Consider the following 17,855-nt stretch of genomic DNA (forward strand, 5'->3'; position numbering starts at 1 on the left):
CTACACCCCCTTCTCCATGCGAGTGGCGGTGGTGTATCATCCTCCCGGCCCCTCCCATCAGTTCCTGGATCATTTTGCCACTTGGCTTCCACATTTTCTCTCCTGTGACATCCCTACCCTCATCATGGGAGATTTCAACATCCCCATTGCGCTTCCCCTCTCCCCATCTGCTACTCACCTTTTATCTCTAACCTCCTCATTTGGCCTTTCGCAGCTTACTAATTATCCAACGCATGAAGACGGAAACTCCCTCGACTTGGTCTTCTCTCGGCTTTGTGCAGTGGATGATTTTGCAAACTCCCCTCTCCCGCTCTCTGACCACAATCTTCTTTCATTCTCTATCAAGAACTGCCAGGCTGCTCAGGTCACCCCCACTGTCCATACTTATAGAAACATACAGGCGAATAACACCCAGAAACTTATGAAGAACTTGCAGTCTTCATTGGCCCCTATTTCCTCCCTCTCCTGTCCTGATTCTGCATTGAAGCATTACAATGAAACACTTCAAAGTGCCCTGGATGAATTTGCACCCCCTATAAATAGAACACCACAACACAGACGGCGACAACCCTGGCACACCCTGCAAACACGTTTCCTGCAGCTGTGCTCCAGGTGCGCCGAACGTCTGTGGAGAAAATCCAATCTACACGAAGATTTCATCCATTATAAGTTTATGCTTAGAACATACAACACTGCCCTTCACCTCTCAAAACAAAACCTATTTCAACACCCTCATCACCTCACTGTCCAATAACCCGAAACGTCTCTTTGACACTTTTCATTCTCTACTTAACCCAAGAGTACAGGCCCCAACCACGGAGCTCCGAACTGACGATCTGGCCAATTACTTCAAAGAAAAAATTGACCAGATCCGACAGGAAATTATCTCCCAATCACCTCATACCATGCACTGTCCTCCCTCCCCCACTGCATCTAACTCACTCTCTGATTTTGAACCAGTCACAGAAGAAGAAGTAAGCAGGCTCCTTGCATCTTCTCGCCCAACCAATTGCACCAGTGACCCATTTCCTTCACATCTCCTCCAGTCCCTTTCCCCTGCTGTCACCCCTCACCTAACTAAAATATTTAAACTCTCTCTTCTGGTATCTTTCCCTCCTCATTTAAGCATGCCATCATACATCCACTAATTAAAAAAACCATCCCTCAACCAAAACTGTGCCGCTAACTATAGACCTGTCTCTAATCTTCCCTTCATCTCTAAACTCCTGGAACACCTAGTCCACTCCCGTCTTAACCGCTATCTCTTTGATAACTCTCTTCTCGACCCTCTCCAATCTGGTTTCTGCTCTTTACACTCTACTGAAACTGCCCTCACTAAAGTCTCTAATGATCTACTAACAGCTACAGTTGTGGCCAAAAGTATTGACACCCCTGCAATTCTGTCAGATAATACTCAGTTTCTTCCTGAAAATGATTGCAAACACAAATTCTTTGGTATTAGTATCTTCATTTAATTTGTCTTAAATGAAAAAACACAAAAGAGAATGAAGCAAAAAGCAAAACATTGGTCATTTCACACAAAACTCAAAAAATGGGCCAGACAAAAGTATTGGCACCCTCAGCCTAATACTTGGTTGCACAACCTTTAGCCAAAATAACTGCGACCAACCGCTTCTGGTAACCATCAATGAGTTTCTTACAATGCTCTGCTGGAATTTTAGACCATTCTTCTTTGGCAAACTGCTCCAGGTCCCTGATATTTGAAGGGTGCCTTCTCCAAACTGCCATTTTTAGATCTCTCCACAGGTGTTCTATGGGATTCAGGTCTGGACTCATTGCTGGCCACCTTAGAAGTCTCCAGTGCTTTCTCTCAAACCATTTTCTAGTGCTTTTTGAAGTGTGTTTTGGGTCATTGTCCTGCTGGAAGACCCATGACCTCTGAGGGAGACCCAGCTTTCTCACACTGGGCCCTACATTATGCTGCAAAATTTGTTGGTAGTCTTCTGACTTCATAATGCCATGTACACGGTCAAGCAGTCCAGTGCCAGAGGCAGCAAAGCAACCCCAAAACATCAGGGAACCTCCGCCATGTTTGACTGTAGGGACCGTGTTCTTTTCTTTGAATGCCTCTTTTTTTCTCCTGTAAACTCTATGTTGATGCCTTTGCCCAAAAAGCTCTACTTTTGTCTCATCTGACCAGAGAACATTCTTCCAAAACGTTTTAGGCTTTTTCAGGTAAGTTTTGGCAAACTCCAGCCTGGCTTTTTTATGTCTCGGGGTTGGAAGTGGGGTCTTCCTGGGTCTCCTACCATACAGTCCCTTTTCATTCAGATGCCGACGGATAGTACAGGTTGACACTGTTGTACCCTCGGACTGCAGGGCAGCTTGAATTTGTTTGGATGTTAGTCGAGGTACTTTATCCAACATCAGCACAATCTTGCGTTGAAATCTCGTCAATTTTTCTTTTCCGTCCACATCTAGGGAGGTTAGCCACAGTGCCATGGGCTTTAAACTTCTTGATGACACTGCGCACGGTAGACACAGGAACATTCAGGTCTTTGGAGATGGACTTGTAGCTGTTAGGAATCTGGGTTCTATAATGCCTATGCGGGAATCCAGATTCACACATTTGTCTCCAGAGGCTAAGTCCTTTTTCCCAGCTTCTGAGCATGCTAATGGGACGAGCTCCCATTGGAGTCCAGGAATCAGGTGCTCAGGTCCTGCTCCTGATTTCATTGGCTTAGCTCAGGGCTCTGGAGATTTCCGGCAGGTCCCGTACGCTATAAAAAGTGCGCATGGCCGTTATGCCATGCGCTAGTATTTTATACTGCTGCGGTGTGTAAGGTGACGGATGATTGGTCTGGTGACTGACTCATTAAGAAACCCCTTTCCTCGGTTATTACGTCTGTGTGAGTGAGTGGTAATCTGTCAGCACCTACGCTAGCGCCAGCGCGCACAAGCACCATCTTTCCAGCAGCTTAGCGTCCTGCATTGCGCTTGCGATATTTGCGGTTGCAGCCTGTCCAGGCGTGCACAGTTGCGACGCCGAGCACACGTGTACACGGTAAGTCAGCTCGGTTGTAGTGACTGTATTTAACTACTCCGGTTTCTTTTCTCCATGCTCAATGTGGTACACACAAGGACACAGGACAGAGGTTGAGTCAACTTTAATCCATGTCAACTGGCTGCAAGTGTGATTCAGTTATTGCCAACACCTGTTAGGTGCCACAGGTAAGTTACAGGTGCTGTTAATTACACAAATTAGAGAAGCATCAAATGATTTTTCGAACAGTGCCAATACTTTTGTCCACCTTCTTTTTTATGTTTGGTGTGGAATTATATCCAATTTGGCTTTAGGACAATTCTTTTTGTGTTTTTTCATTTAAGACAAATTAAATGAATATAATAATACCAAAGAATTTGTGTTTGCAATCATTTTCAGGAAGAAACTGAGCATTATCTGACAGAATTGCAGGGGTGTCAATACTTTTGGCCACAAATGTAAATCAAATGGTCATTACTCCATGCTAATTCTCTTGGATCTCTCTGCAGCATTCGACACTGTGGATCATCAGCTCCTCCTCACTTTGCTCCGCTCCATTGGTCTCAAGGACACCGTTCTCTCCTGGTTTTCCTCCAATATCTCTGACCGCTCCTTTACTGTATCTTTTGCCGGTTCCTCCTCCTCTCACCTTCCCCTTACTGTTGGGGTTCCTCAAGGATCAGTCCTAGGTCCCCTCCTCTTCTCTTTGTACACTGCCCCTATTGGTCAAACAATCAGTAGATTTGGTTTCCAGTACCATCTCTATGCTGACGACACCCAATTATACGCTTCTCCTGACATCACGCCTGCCTTTCTAGAAAACACCGGCGATTGTCTAAACGCTGTGTCTAACATCATGTCCTCACTATATCTGAAACTAACAAAGACTGAACTCCTTGTGTTTCCTCCCGCTACTAATGTACCTATACCCGACATTGCCATTTCCGTGTGTGGTTCCACTATTACTCCCCAGCAACATGCCCGCTGTCTTGGGGTCATACTTGACTCCGAGCTTTCCTTTGCCCCCCACATTCGATCAATGGCTCGCTCTTGTCATCTGCACCTCAAAAACATTTCTAGAATTCGACCTTTTCTTACTTTTGATTCTGCAAAAACTCTGTTTCTCTTATTCATTCTCGTTTCAACTATTGTAACTCTCTTCTAATCGGTCTCCCTCTTACCAAACTCTCCCCTCTCCAATCTGTCTTGAATGCTGCAGCCAGGATCACATTCCTCACCAATCGTTACACCAATGCCTCTACCTTGTGCCAGTCATTACACTGGCTACCCATCCATTCCAGAATCCAGTACAAACTTATTACCCTCACCCACAAAGCTCTTCATGGCTCAGCACCACCCTACATCTCCTCCCTTGTTTCAGTCTACCACCCTACCCGCGCCCTCCATTATGCTGATGACCTGAGGTTAGCATACTCAATAATCAGTACCTCCCACTCCCGTCTCCAAGACTATACACATGCTGTGCCAATTCTTTGGAATGCACTTCCTAGGTTAATACGATTAGTCCCCAATCTCCACAATTTTAAGCGTGCCCTGAAAACGCATTTATTCAGACTGGCCTACCGCCTCAACACATTAACCTAATCTATCCCTGTGTGGCACAGCCAAAAGTTTTACCATAACCAGGTTCCCAGCATCATGTTCCCACATGCTTTATGCATCCATTAGCCCTCAGTGTCTGTACTGTTACACACTTAGCATTATGGCTGGTCCATACAATCAGGGCAACTGTTACCGCCCACCTTTCGTGTCTACCTCTTTCCTCATAGACTGTAAGCTTGCGAGCAGGGCCCTCATTCCTCTTGGTATCTGTTATGATCTATGTGATTATTGTTATGCTGTAATGTATATTGTCAGTACAAGTCCCCTCTGAAATGTAAAGTGCTGCGGAATATGTCGGCACTATAGAAATAAAATATATTATTATTATTTATTATTACTTTTCCATAAAGGTGACAAATCGACTGCACCGTATTGTAGGGAGGATGGATGGGGTCATGTATCATGAGACTGTGGCCAATAACCTCCTTGCCTCAGTAAGAGCATTGAAGATGGGTCGTGGTTTCTTGACCAAATATTAAGTTCTGTTTTTCTACTGTATCAAATACTTATTTCCTGCTATAATATGCAAATTAATTATGTAAAAATCATAAAATGTGATTTTCTGGTTTTATTTTTTTGATTCACAGTTGCAGTGTACCTGCGATAAAAATTACAGACGTCTCCATTCTTTGTAGATTGGAAAACTTGCAAAATATCAAATACTTATTTTCTCCACTTTATGAATGCATGTATAATAAAAGATCAATCGTATAACCGTTTTGTGTCTACAGCTCCTATGCAAACTTCTATAACTCAAAACAGCAATGATGAAGTGTTGCATCCTGCATGTCATAAATTGACACACAGGTGCAGCAAACACCGGACCATCAAGGATCAGTCGCTCAAAACTTAAAATGTGAGGAATGTGGAAAACCACAGAAAAAATGCGACTCTAGATCCGTAGTATTAGCATATTGAACATCTTTATTAGACAAGGACAAAAAGGACAACTGGAAGACATGTGCAAATGGCAACCAAAGTGCAAGTAGTGCAAAGTGCAAATCAAGCAATCCAGCCCTAGTCAGACCCAGTACCAGAATAAACCATTGTACATATCCATAAATAGCAAAAAATAAGGAGGTAAATATAGCACATAAAGTACTTAACAATGAGAGGTAAGTAAGGCTGTTTACATATATGAAAAACCAAAAGGGAAATTCCCAATCCACTCACATATAAACATAGCCAACCCTCAAAGGGTTACTCCTGCATCAAAACATTACCTCGCTACTTCAGGATGACCGGGCGGACTGCTCGACTCCCCGACGCGCGTTTCGGAGCTCTAAAGCTCCTTCCTCAGGGGGCATAAGTGCAGGATGCACGGTGCACACATTTATATGTGCGCACCGGAAGTGCCGCGGACGCGCCGCCCGCAGCTCCGCTGCAGAAGCGCCTCCCACCACTGACGCGGCCGGAAACACGCGGGCCCACGTGATCCGAGGCCCGACATTGGCTGGGCACGTCATACAGAAGGAGCCGCGGGCGCGCATGCGCGGCACTTATAACCTCGGCGGACATCTTACAATGGGGCAAAAAGCCCCATTAATACATCTACCAACAAACATCACAATGAAATAAAAAATTGAAAGAAAAAAGGAAGGGTAGGGGGAAAAAGAAAAAAGGGAAGAAGAGAAAGAAGAAGGGGGAAAGAAAGGAAAAAACCAACTTATACCCCATAAATAACACAATATAATATAATATAATATCTGATCACAATAACAATATTCTAGCATATATATATTTTATCATTTGGAGGATAAAACCACCCACAATATACAATTATAATCACATTGGATATACATGTAGCCCCCATAAATATATAACGGCCACAATTTAAAGATCAATCAAACCCAATGGAATCTGTATAGATATATATAACAAAAAATTGAAACACCCCATAATGCAATGTACTCCACACACATATGTATATATACACATATATACAATGTACATACATACATATATATATACACAGAGGCAAACCAAAAAAGAGGGGAAAAAGGACAAAAGAAACCAAAACCAAACTATACATAAAAAAGGCCATATCATCAGTAGTCCATGCGAAGTCTTCAAAAAAGAGACAGCCAATGAACACGTCATCCATCTCACGAACGTCTACAGCCCCCAATCCATATCCAGGATGATTGCAAGCAGAACTCTTCTCAAAATTCTTCATAAGTGCCATAAGATGCCTTCTTGGGAATCTTGAACAATAGATTTATCACCCAAAACGACCCCGTACACCCGAACCTAATAAAAAACTTAAAAGAAAACACAATTAAAACCAATTCATAAAAACTACCACATCATGGTATGTCAAAGCACAGTCTCAAAACGCAAGACTGAGATCATAGGAACGAAACATACGATAAACTTTCATTTAGTCCATTGGGATATACCGTGTTTAACGTCCAAATCCAACGCGTTTCTTTTTGAGCTAGACGTTGGGAGATTTTACCACCCCGAATTCCCATATCTACCATGTCAATGCCCTTAAATTTAAGACCACTGCTGTCACAATTATGGTGCAACTTGAAGTGTCTCGGTAAAGTCTTCAACAAGTGCACCTCCCCTTCATTGACTGCAGCCTGTATGCCCAGCACATGCTCCCTAATCCTAACCTTCAATTGTCTGGTCATTAGACCTACATAGATCAGGGAGCACGGGCATGTGGCATAATATACAACATTACGGGATAGGCAGTTGATATTTTTCTCAATCTTATATTCTTTCTGCCCAGTAGAATCTGTAAATTTATTATCACTGATCATATTTTCACACGCCACACAGTGGCCACAGGCCGCACTACCACCCTTCTTACTACGAACAAAATTATCCAAGAAAGTCTTAGGTGGATCTCCAACATAGTGGCTCCGTACAAGATGGTCTCGTAGATTTCTCGCTCTCCTAAAAGTAATTTGTGGTTTATCAGGGATAACCCTTGCTAAAATGGGGTCCGTCTGCAGGATATTCCAGGATTTCTTCAAAATCTCACGTACCTGAGCAGACTGGGCATTAAAAGTTGTAATAAATCTCACTATCTCTGATTTCCCAGCCTCATCATCGATTTTATACAAGAGAGTATCTCTGTTGCTATGTTTAGCCCGCAGATAGGCCCTCTTAATTGACCTATTACTGTACCCCCTTTCTGCAAAACGACCCCTCAGATCCTTTGCTTGAACCTCAAACTCCTCTTCTGTTGAGCATAGGCGTCTAAGGCGTAGAAATTGACCTATCGGTACAGAACGTACCATATGGGTGGGGTGTGAGGAGGATGCATGTAGGACCATGTTTGTAGCAGTAGGTTTTCTGTAAATCGTGGTCTGTATCCTCCCTTCCGGACCCCTCCACAACAAAACATCCAAAAATTCTGCCCTACCTAGATCATACGAAGCCGTAAGGTGAATGTTAAGATCATTGCCATTTAATTCAAGAATGAACTGTTCCAGTGACCCCACATCCCCCTGCCAGAACAGTAAAATGTCATCTATGTAGCGCGTCCACAGAGGGACGCGCTCCATAGATGACAAACGGTCTGACATCAGGAGGTCTCTCTCCCACAGCCCCAGGAACAAATTAGCGTACGAAGGCGCAAAAGCCGCCCCCATCGCAGTCCCTTGGAGCTGCAGGAAGAAAGACCCCCTGAACGTGAAAAAATTATGCGTGAGGGCAAATTCTAGAATTTCCAAGACAAAAGTCCTGAAACATGGCGAAAAATTGGATGTGGAGAGAAAGAAATCAACAGAACGTATACCGTCACTATGGCGGATATTCGTGTATAACGACTCAACGTCCATAGTGACCAGAAATGTATCATCCTCCAAAGTAAGACCATCCATTTTCCGTAGTAGTTGATTTGTATCTCTGAGGTGGGATGGCAGATCTTCCACAAGTGGCTGGAAAAGAAAGTCCAGCCACTGATTGATACACTCCAAGTAGCCCCCCCGCCCAGAGACTATGGGTCTACCTGGGGGACACTGTATGTTTTTGTGAATCTTGGGGAGGAGATAAAAGGTTGGTATCATAGGTTCAGCAACAATTAGTGCTGTGTAGAGTTCCCCCGAAATAACATCCGCATCCCTAGCTCTAGTAAGGATCCCCTTCAGTCGTGCACAGTAGGCGGACAAGGGGTTAAAAGTCAGCCTCTTATAACAGGTGGTGTTAGAGAGCTGACGCATGGCTTCTCTTTCATACATTGGTCTGGGCCACAGCACGATATTTCCCCCCTTGTCCGCCGGCTTAATCACATCAGGCAAACTCTTCAGAAAACTCAACCGTTTCCTCTCCTCCCCAGAAAGATTGTCCTTCTGTATAAATTGTGGCAACTTAAGAAATTCATTGCTAACTACTTTAACAAAAAGGTCAATGACACCACAGCTCGAAAGGGGGGGAAACTTCTTGGAGCGTACCCTCAAAGCCGGAGGAATCCTATCTCCATCAGTGGATGAATGTTCCTCCGCCAACTCCTCAAGGATTCTCAAGGCCGACTGTTCTTTTTCTGTAGGAAATAGTTTATTTTTGTTATCATCGAAGAAAAAACGTTTAAACAGTAACGATCTGGCAAAAATGTGTAGATCTTTAACAGCTATGAATCTGTCAAAACCCGCCACAGGTGAGAATGACAGACCCTTACATAACAAATCACAATCAGCTCTAGTGAGCGTGTAGTCACTAAGATTGATTACCTTATTACTCTTACTTGAGCCTTCAGGTGAACGATACTTCTGTCTTTTAAATGGGTGAGAGTTGTAATTTCTTATACGCCCATAATTAACCCTAGATCGGGTAACCATAGAGGAAGTGGAGGCTCCAGACTGAGTACTGAGTGACGAGATTGAAGTATTAGAGACACTACGGTGTCCTACTGATAAATTGCCAGTCCGTCTTTTCCATTGATACACAGTATGGTCCTGGTAATCTTTAATATCTCTGTTAAATTTTGACACCTGTGTGTCATTAATTTTCTTCACTACAATATCCACTGATTTCACAAGATTGTCCTCATAAGCCTTCAATTGTTCCACTGAACACCCAGCCCGGAGATCTACCAAGGCCTGATCAATCTCATTATCTAGGCCACTAATAGATTTCGAATTATAATCAATCAATAATTTCATTAATGTCAAAGAACATGTCCCACATGCCTCCTCCCAATTCGACATAAATTCGGCATCCTCAATGGGAAAGGTGGGTAGAATACGGACCCGTAAACCTCTCGGAATCATACTTTTCGTAATATACGTCTCTAAAAAAATTCTACTCCACCAAATCTTCGTTCGTTTAATGAGCAGTTTCTTAATAGATTCAAATGAAACATCATTCCCATGACCATCCGTCTGCATACCAGTTGCCCCGTCTCGTCCGAAAACTTCATCGGCTTGACCCAGCCAGGACTTATCCCTAGCCCTGAAGTCCATCCTATCAATGCAAAAAACCTGTGCAAAACACAGAAAGAAATGACAACACAAAACAGCAATGATAAAGTGTTGCATCCTGCATGTCATAAATTGACACACAGGTGCAGCAAACACCGGACCATCAAGGATCAGTCGCTCAAAACTTAAAATGTGAGGAATGTGGAAAACCACAGAAAAAATGCGACTCTAGATCCGTAGTATTAGCATATTGAACATATTTATTAGACAAGGACAAAAAGGACAACTGGAAGACATGTGCAAATGGCAACCAAAGTGCAAGTAGTGCAAAGTGCAAATCAAGCAATCCAGCCCTAGTCAGACCCAGTACCAGAATAAACCATTGTACATATCCATAAATAGCAAAAAATAAGGAGGTAAATATAGCACATAAAGTACTTAACAATGAGAGGTAAGTAAGGCTGTTTACATATATGAAAAACCAAAAGGGAAATTCCCAATCCACTCACATATAAACATAGCCAACCCTCAAAGGGTTACTCCTGCATCAAAACATTACCTCGCTACTTCAGGATGACCGGGCGGACTGCTCGACTCCCCGACGCGCGTTTCGGAGCTCTAAAGCTCCTTCCTCAGGGGGCATAAGTGCAGGATGCACGGTGCACACATTTATATGTGCGCACCGGAAGTGCCGCGGACGCGCCGCCCGCAGCTCCGCTGCAGAAGCGCCTCCCACCACTGACGCGGCCGGAAACACGCGGGCCCACGTGATCCGAGGCCCGACATTGGCTGGGCACGTCATACAGAAGGAGCCGCGGGTGCGCATGCGCGGCACTTATAACCTCGGCGGACATCTTACAATGGGGCAAAAAGCCCCATTAATACATCTACCAACAAACATCACAATGAAATAAAAAAAAAAAACAAATTGAAAGAAGAAAGGAAGGGTAGGGGGAAAAAGGTTCAAGCAAAGGATCTGAGGGGTCGTTTTGCAGAAAGGGGGTACAGTAATAGGTCAATTAAGAGGGCCTATCTGCGGGCTAAACATAGCAACAGAGATACTCTCTTGTATAAAATCGATGATGAGGCTGGGAAATCAGAGATAGTGAGATTTATTACAACTTTTAATGCCCAGTCTGCTCAGGTACGTGAGATTTTGAAGAAATCCTGGAATATCCTGCAGACGGACCCCATTTTAGCAAGGGTTATCCCTGATAAACCACAAATTACTTTTAGGAGAGCGAGAAATCTACGAGACCATCTTGTACGGAGCCACTATGTTGGAGATCCACCTAAGACTTTCTTGGATAATTTTGTTCGTAGTAAGAAGGGTGGTAGTGCGGCCTGTGGCCACTGTGTGGCGTGTGAAAATATGATCAGTGATAATAAATTTACAGATTCTACTGGGCAGAAAGAATATAAGATTGAGAAAAATATCAACTGCCTATCCCGTAATGTTGTATATTATGCCACATGCCCGTGCTCCCTGATCTATGTAGGTCTTACGACCAGACAATTGAAGGTTAGGATTAGGGAGCATGTGCTGGGCATACAGGCTGCAGCCAATGAAGAGGAGGTGCACTTGTTGAAGACTTTACCGAGACACTTCAAGTTGCACCATAATTGTGACAGCAGTGGTCTTAAATTTAAGGGCATTGACATGGTAGATATGGGAATTCGGGGTGGTAAATTCTCCCAACGTCTAGCTCAAAAAGAAACGCGTTGGATTTGGACGTTAAACACGGTATATCCCAATGGACTAAATGAAAGTTTATCGTATGTTTCGTTCCTATGATCTCAGTCTTGCGTTTTGAGACTGTGCTTTGACATACCATGATGTGGTAGTTTTTATGAATTGGTTTTAATTGTGTTTTCTTTTAAGTTTTTTATTAGGTTCGGGTGTACGGGGTCGTTTTGGGTGATAAATCTATTGTTCAAGATTCCCAAGAAGGCATCTTATGGCACTTATGAAGAATTTTGAGAAGAGTTCTGCTTGCAATCATCCTGGATATGGATTGGGGGCTGTAGACGTTCGTGAGATGGATGACGTGTTCATTGGCTGTCTCTTTTTTGAAGACTTCGCATGGACTACTGATGATATGGCCTTTTTTATGTATAGTTTGGTTTTGGTTTCTTTTGTCCTTTTTCCCCTCTTTTTTGGTTGCCTCTGTGTATATATATATGTATGTATGTACATTGTATATATGTGTATATATACATATGTGTGTGGAGTACATTGCATTATGGGGTGTTTCAATTTTTTGTTATATATATCTATACAGATTCCATTGGGTTTGATTGATCTTTAAATTGTGGCCGTTATATATTTATGGGGGCTACATGTATATCCAATGTGATTATAATTGTATATTGTGGGTGGTTGATATCCTCCAAATGATAAAATATATATATGCTAGAATATTGTTATTGTGATCAGATATTATATTATATTATATTGTGTTATTTATGGGGTATAAGTTGGTTTTTTCCTTTCTTTCCCCCTTCTTCTCTTTTTTCTTTTTCCCCCTACCCTTCCTTTTTTCTTTCAATTTTTTATTTCATTGTGATGTTTGTTGGTAGATGTATTAATGGGGCTTTTTGCCCCATTGTAAGATGTCCGCCGAGGTTATAAGTGCCGCGCATGCGCGCCCGCGGCTCCTTCTGTATGACGTGCCCAGCCAATGTCGGGCCTCGGATCACGTGGGCCCGCGTGTTTCCGGCCGCGTCAGTGGTGGGAGGCGCTTCTGCAGCGGAGCTGCGGGCGGCGCGTCCGCGGCACTTCCGGTGCGCACATATAAATGTGTGCACCGTGCATCCTGCACTTATGCCCCCTGAGGAAGGAGCTTTAGAGCTCCGAAACGCGCGTCAGGGAGTCGAGCAGTCCGCCCGGTCATCCTGAAGTAGCGAGGTAATGTTTTGATGCAGGAGTAACCCTTTGAGGGTTGGCTATGTTTATATGTGAGTGGATTGGGAATTTCCCTTTTGGTTTTTCATATATGTAAACAGCCTTACTTACCTCTCATTGTTAAGTACTTTATGTGCTATATTTACCTCCTTATTTTTTGCTATTTATGGATATGTACAATGGTTTATTCTGGTACTGGGTCTGACTAGGGCTGGATTGCTTGATTTGCACTTTGCACTACTTGCACTTTGGTTGCCATTTGCACATGTCTTCCAGTTGTCCTTTTTGTCCTTGTCTAATAAAGATGTTCAATATGCTAATACTACGGATCTAGAGTCGCATTTTTTCTGTGGTTTTCCACATTCCTCACATTTTAAGACTTCTATAACTCCATAGATACCCACTATGGACCGTGTACAAAGCTATGTTTTGGTTTTCTTTACCACTTAAAAAAATAAAATGAAATTTAAAAAATTATATATATATATATATATATATATATATATATACTGAATATATATATATATACTGTATATATATACAATGTGTCCGTAAATTCATGGTGCACTTTTATAGTTTACATTTGGCGCCCTTTCTCTGGCCCAATCATATCAGACCTGTTCATGAGGAGAGATAATAGGAACCAAACAACACAAACTCATTTAAGCTATTGTTGAGCCACTAGTCAGATTAACCCCTGATAAACTGAACTCTGATTAATACACTGCCAGGTCTGTGACATCATGCAACCACAAGCTTGTGCCAGCAGTGTGGTTTTCCATGCCAGTTGAGATGTGGACCGTACAGAGGAGAGTTCAGTGTGTTCTGTGGCTCGCTAAATTCGAATCTGTGACCAAAGTGCTACATGAATATCGGCGCGTTTATAACGAAGCGCCACCACATAGGAATGAAATTACTCGGTGGGATAAGCAGTTGAAGGAAACCGGCAGTTTGGTGGAGAAACCCCGTTCTGGTAGGCCGTCAGTCAGCGACGAGTCTGTAGAGGCTATATGGGATAGCTACCTAAGCAGCCCTAAAAAATCTGTGCGTGCGTGTCCTCGACAATTACACCTAAGCAAGACTACAGTTCATAAAGTGTTAAAGAAACGTCTCTGTTTTATGGGGTACAAATTGCGGCTGTTGCACGCTATCAAACTGGCGGATAGACCCACACGATGCGCGGTTGCTACTGATATGCTTCATGAGATCGACAATGATGCAAGATTTTTGCAGAACGTGTTAAGCGATGAGACGACCTTCCATATCTGTGGACATGTTCATCGCCATAACGTCTGAATATGGGCTGCTGAACATCCCCATGCCTAGGTTGGGTACGAACGTAATGCCCCTAAAGTGAACGTGTGGTGTGGCCTGATGCATGACAAGGTGATAGGCCCAATTATTTTCGCGGAGCAGTCTGTGACGGCAAACACGTATCTTGACATGTTGGAATTGTATGCAGTGCCACAATTTCCAGAAGGTGTCATCTTTCAACAGGACGGCGCTCCTCCACACTGCGCCACCATTGTTTGTTAGTTTCTGGATAGCACATTCCCCCGGCGGTGGATAGGCAGGGGTTCTGTCAAGCCATGGCCAAAACGATCCCCGGATCTGACACCCTTAGACTTTTACTTTAGGGATTATGTGAAGCAACATGTGTACATTGAACGTATCAACGACATTAATCACTTAAGACAGAGAATCACAGACGTTATTCACTCTGTTACACCAGACGTCCTTACCCGTGTGTGGCAAGAACTCCACTATCGTTTGGATGTGTGTAGGGCAACAAATGGAGCCCACATCAAACTGCACTGAGTAGGTATAAAACTGGGAGAGTTTTCCTTTTATTTGGTGCAGATTTCACATTTCTAGTCTTCTGTTGCTTTCCAGTGACTGGTCAAAAGTGCACCATGACTTTACGGACACTTTGCATATTTTTTTTCCGTCTCTCATTATATAGAAAGCCGACACTTTGCTCCCACCCTCGTCGTCAGGATGGAGATCCACCAGTGATTGAGATCCAGTCTGCAGAACAGACGGTGAGCTGGAGAATATGTCTTTGCCTTTTACCAGAAAGAGAAAAAAGTGCTGGCTTTGGGAGGAAGGAAAAACAAAAAAAAATGGCAGCCGCAGCAGAGAGGGGTTAAAGGACAAATTTACCTTTTCTACAGTCAGTATAGGGCTCAGACACCCGTCTAATGTACGAGAAAAACTGTTGGAGTTTAATCAGAGATTTTGTTCAGGACCAAAATAAAATAAAAATGTCTTCATCTTCTCCAGTCCAGGGGTTAAAAACTATGAGTTTTCATCTGTGCGATTTTGTGAGATCTGCTCTCCCAGACTATACTAGGTACCAGGATTATCCATGAAAAACTCGTATTTGTACATGAAAAACGTGTCTGAATGACGCCCAAGTCTTAGGTGAGGGGTCTTTAAGCTGAGACCACTTGCTAAGGATTGCTGCCCAAAATGCCTGTTTGTGCTTCAGTCTAGTAACAATTCAGAGAGATGGACAGGTATACTATGGACTTGCTGCCTAAAATCCTTATTGAGAAGGCTGGTAACTAGGCAGTGTGCCCCTAGTAACCAGGTCACATTACTGCATATTATAATAACTAGGTCATCGTGTCCATGTTTTGGTTGCTAGGCAGTGTGCCCCTAGTAACCAGGTGACATTACTGCATATTTATTATAATAACTAGGTCATCGTGTCCATGTTTTGGTTGCTAGGCAGTGTGCCCCTAGTAACCAGGTGACATTACTGCATATTTATTATAATAACTAGGTAATCGTGTCCATGTTTTGGTTGCTAGGCAGTGTGCCCCTAGTAACCAGGTGACATGACTGCATATTTCCGCTATTATAGTAACTAGGTCTTGGCGTCCATGTTTTGGTTGCTAGGCAGTGTGCCCCTAGTAACCAGGTGACATTACTGCATATTTATTATAGTAACTAGGTCTTGGCATCCATGTTTTGGTTGCTAGGCAGTGTGCCCCTAGTAACCAGATGACATTACTGCATATTTCCTCCATTATAGTAACTAGATCATGGCATCCATGTTTTGGTTGCTAGGCAATGTGCCCCTGGTAATGAGGTATATTACTGTGTTATTCTCTATTATAGTAACTAGGTCATGGCGGCCATATTTTGGTTGCTAGGCAGTGTGCCCCTAGTACCAAAGTGACATTGCTGCATTATTCCTCTATTATAGTACCTAGGTCATAGTGGTCATATGATGGTTATTGGCAGTGTGCCCCTGGTAACCAGGTGATAATATTGTATTATTCCTCTATTTGAGTAACTGGGCCATAGCGCTCATGCTTTGGTTGCTAGGCAGTGTGCACTATCGTAACCAGGTGACATTACTGCATTATGCCTCTATTTCAGTAACTGGGTCATAACGCCCATGTTTTGGTTGCTAGGCAGTGTGAACACAAGGAGATGTTACTGCATTATTCCTCCATTTGAGTAACTGGGTCATAGCGCCCATGTTTTGGTTTCTAGGCAGTGTGCCCTAGTAACAAGGAGATATTACTGCATTGTTTCTCTATTTGAGTAACTATCTCATGGAAGAAATATTTTTTTGCCAAAAGAAGGCGACTTGGGAGGGGGACTGCTCTTTACTGATCTTCTTGGACCATGTGGTCACCAATCATCGGAATCGTCAGTGCTCCCAGAAGACTCGGGGTCCGCCTGGCGTCTTTTTTTTCGTATGGACGCTGTGCAGTGCATTTCCAGATTGAATTTCCTACTGAACGTCTTGTCACACTTGTAATATTTATAGGGTTTCTCGCCTTTGTGTATCCTCAGGTGCCGCACCAGGTGGGCCCTCCAGTCGAATGCCTTGGAGCACTCGATGCACTTGTGTGGCCGATCCCCCGTGAGAGTCTGTTGATGCCTCTTTAGACTGGATGAGTTGGTGAAAGTGCAAATACATATGGGGCACATGAACGACCTCACCTCCCGTGTGGATCCTCACGTGGGCGGTAAGGTGAAACTGGTTGAAGAAAGTCTTCTCACATTCGGGGCACTTGTATGGCTTCTCCCCCATGAAACCAGATCTGCCACCATCCTCCATCCCCGACCGGATCTGCTGCCATCCTCCATTCCTGACCAGATCTGCCACCATCCTTCATTCCTGACTAAACCAGATCTGCCACCATCCTCCATCCATCCTAGACCAAATCTGCTCCATCCTCCATCCCTGATTGGACCAGATCTGCCACCATCCTCCACTGGGCCAAATCTACCACCATCCACCACTGGGCCAAATCTACCACCATCCTCCATTCCCGACCAGACCAGATGTGCCGCCATCCTCGACCGGACCAGATCTTCCGCCATCCTCTATTCCTGACCTGACCAGATCTGCCGCCACCCTCCATCCCAGATCTGCCTCCATCCTCCATTTCAGACCGGACCAGATCTGCCACATTCCTCCATCCCCGACCGGACCAGATCTGCTACCACCCTCCATCCCTGAACGGATCTGATTTGCAGCCATCCTCCATCCCAGAACAGCCTGCCCACCACTATCAATCCCCCAATCTGCCAGGACCTGCCCGCACGCCACCCTCAAGCCTCCAACTGGACCAGACCTGCCCACCGGCCACAATCCAGTCCCCCAACCAGACCTGTCAAGCCCGCAACCGGACCTGTCCATCACCATACAGCACCCCAACCAGACCGGACTTGACCTGCCCCCACCCTGCATCTCGCTCCTGATATTACCTGCACTTTTCTCTGCCCTTGCACACGTTAGGCTAGGTTCACATTGCATTAGGGGCACCCGTTTAACGGACCCATTAGACGGATGCTCTAACGCAGATGTAATTTTTCACATTTTTGCCCATAGCGCTACCATATGCACTAACGCATGGTAGCAGTTCGTTACCATGCGCTACCCATACAGGTCTATGTACAGTGAACGCGTATGTTCGCTGTG

At 44.1% G+C, this 17,855-nt stretch overlaps 1 long non-coding RNA gene across 1 annotated transcript; it reads right to left on the reverse strand.

Annotated features, from left to right (window-relative positions):
- Positions 1 to 5,533: 5,533 nt before the first annotated feature.
- On the reverse strand, positions 5,534 to 10,231 carry LOC141051807 (uncharacterized). Its single transcript, XR_012220697.1, has 3 exons — positions 9,313 to 10,231; positions 9,037 to 9,125; positions 5,534 to 6,888 (listed from the first exon to the last, which is right to left on the reverse strand). It is a non-coding gene; the product is annotated as an uncharacterized lncRNA (long non-coding RNA).
- Between the last annotated feature and the right edge of the window lie 7,624 nt (positions 10,232 to 17,855).

The sequence above is a fragment of the Dendrobates tinctorius genome, unplaced genomic scaffold (assembly GCF_039654945.1).
Source record: "Dendrobates tinctorius isolate UK_male_01 unplaced genomic scaffold, ASM3965494v1 ptg000158l, whole genome shotgun sequence".
Taxonomy (NCBI): domain Eukaryota; kingdom Metazoa; phylum Chordata; class Amphibia; order Anura; family Dendrobatidae; genus Dendrobates; species Dendrobates tinctorius.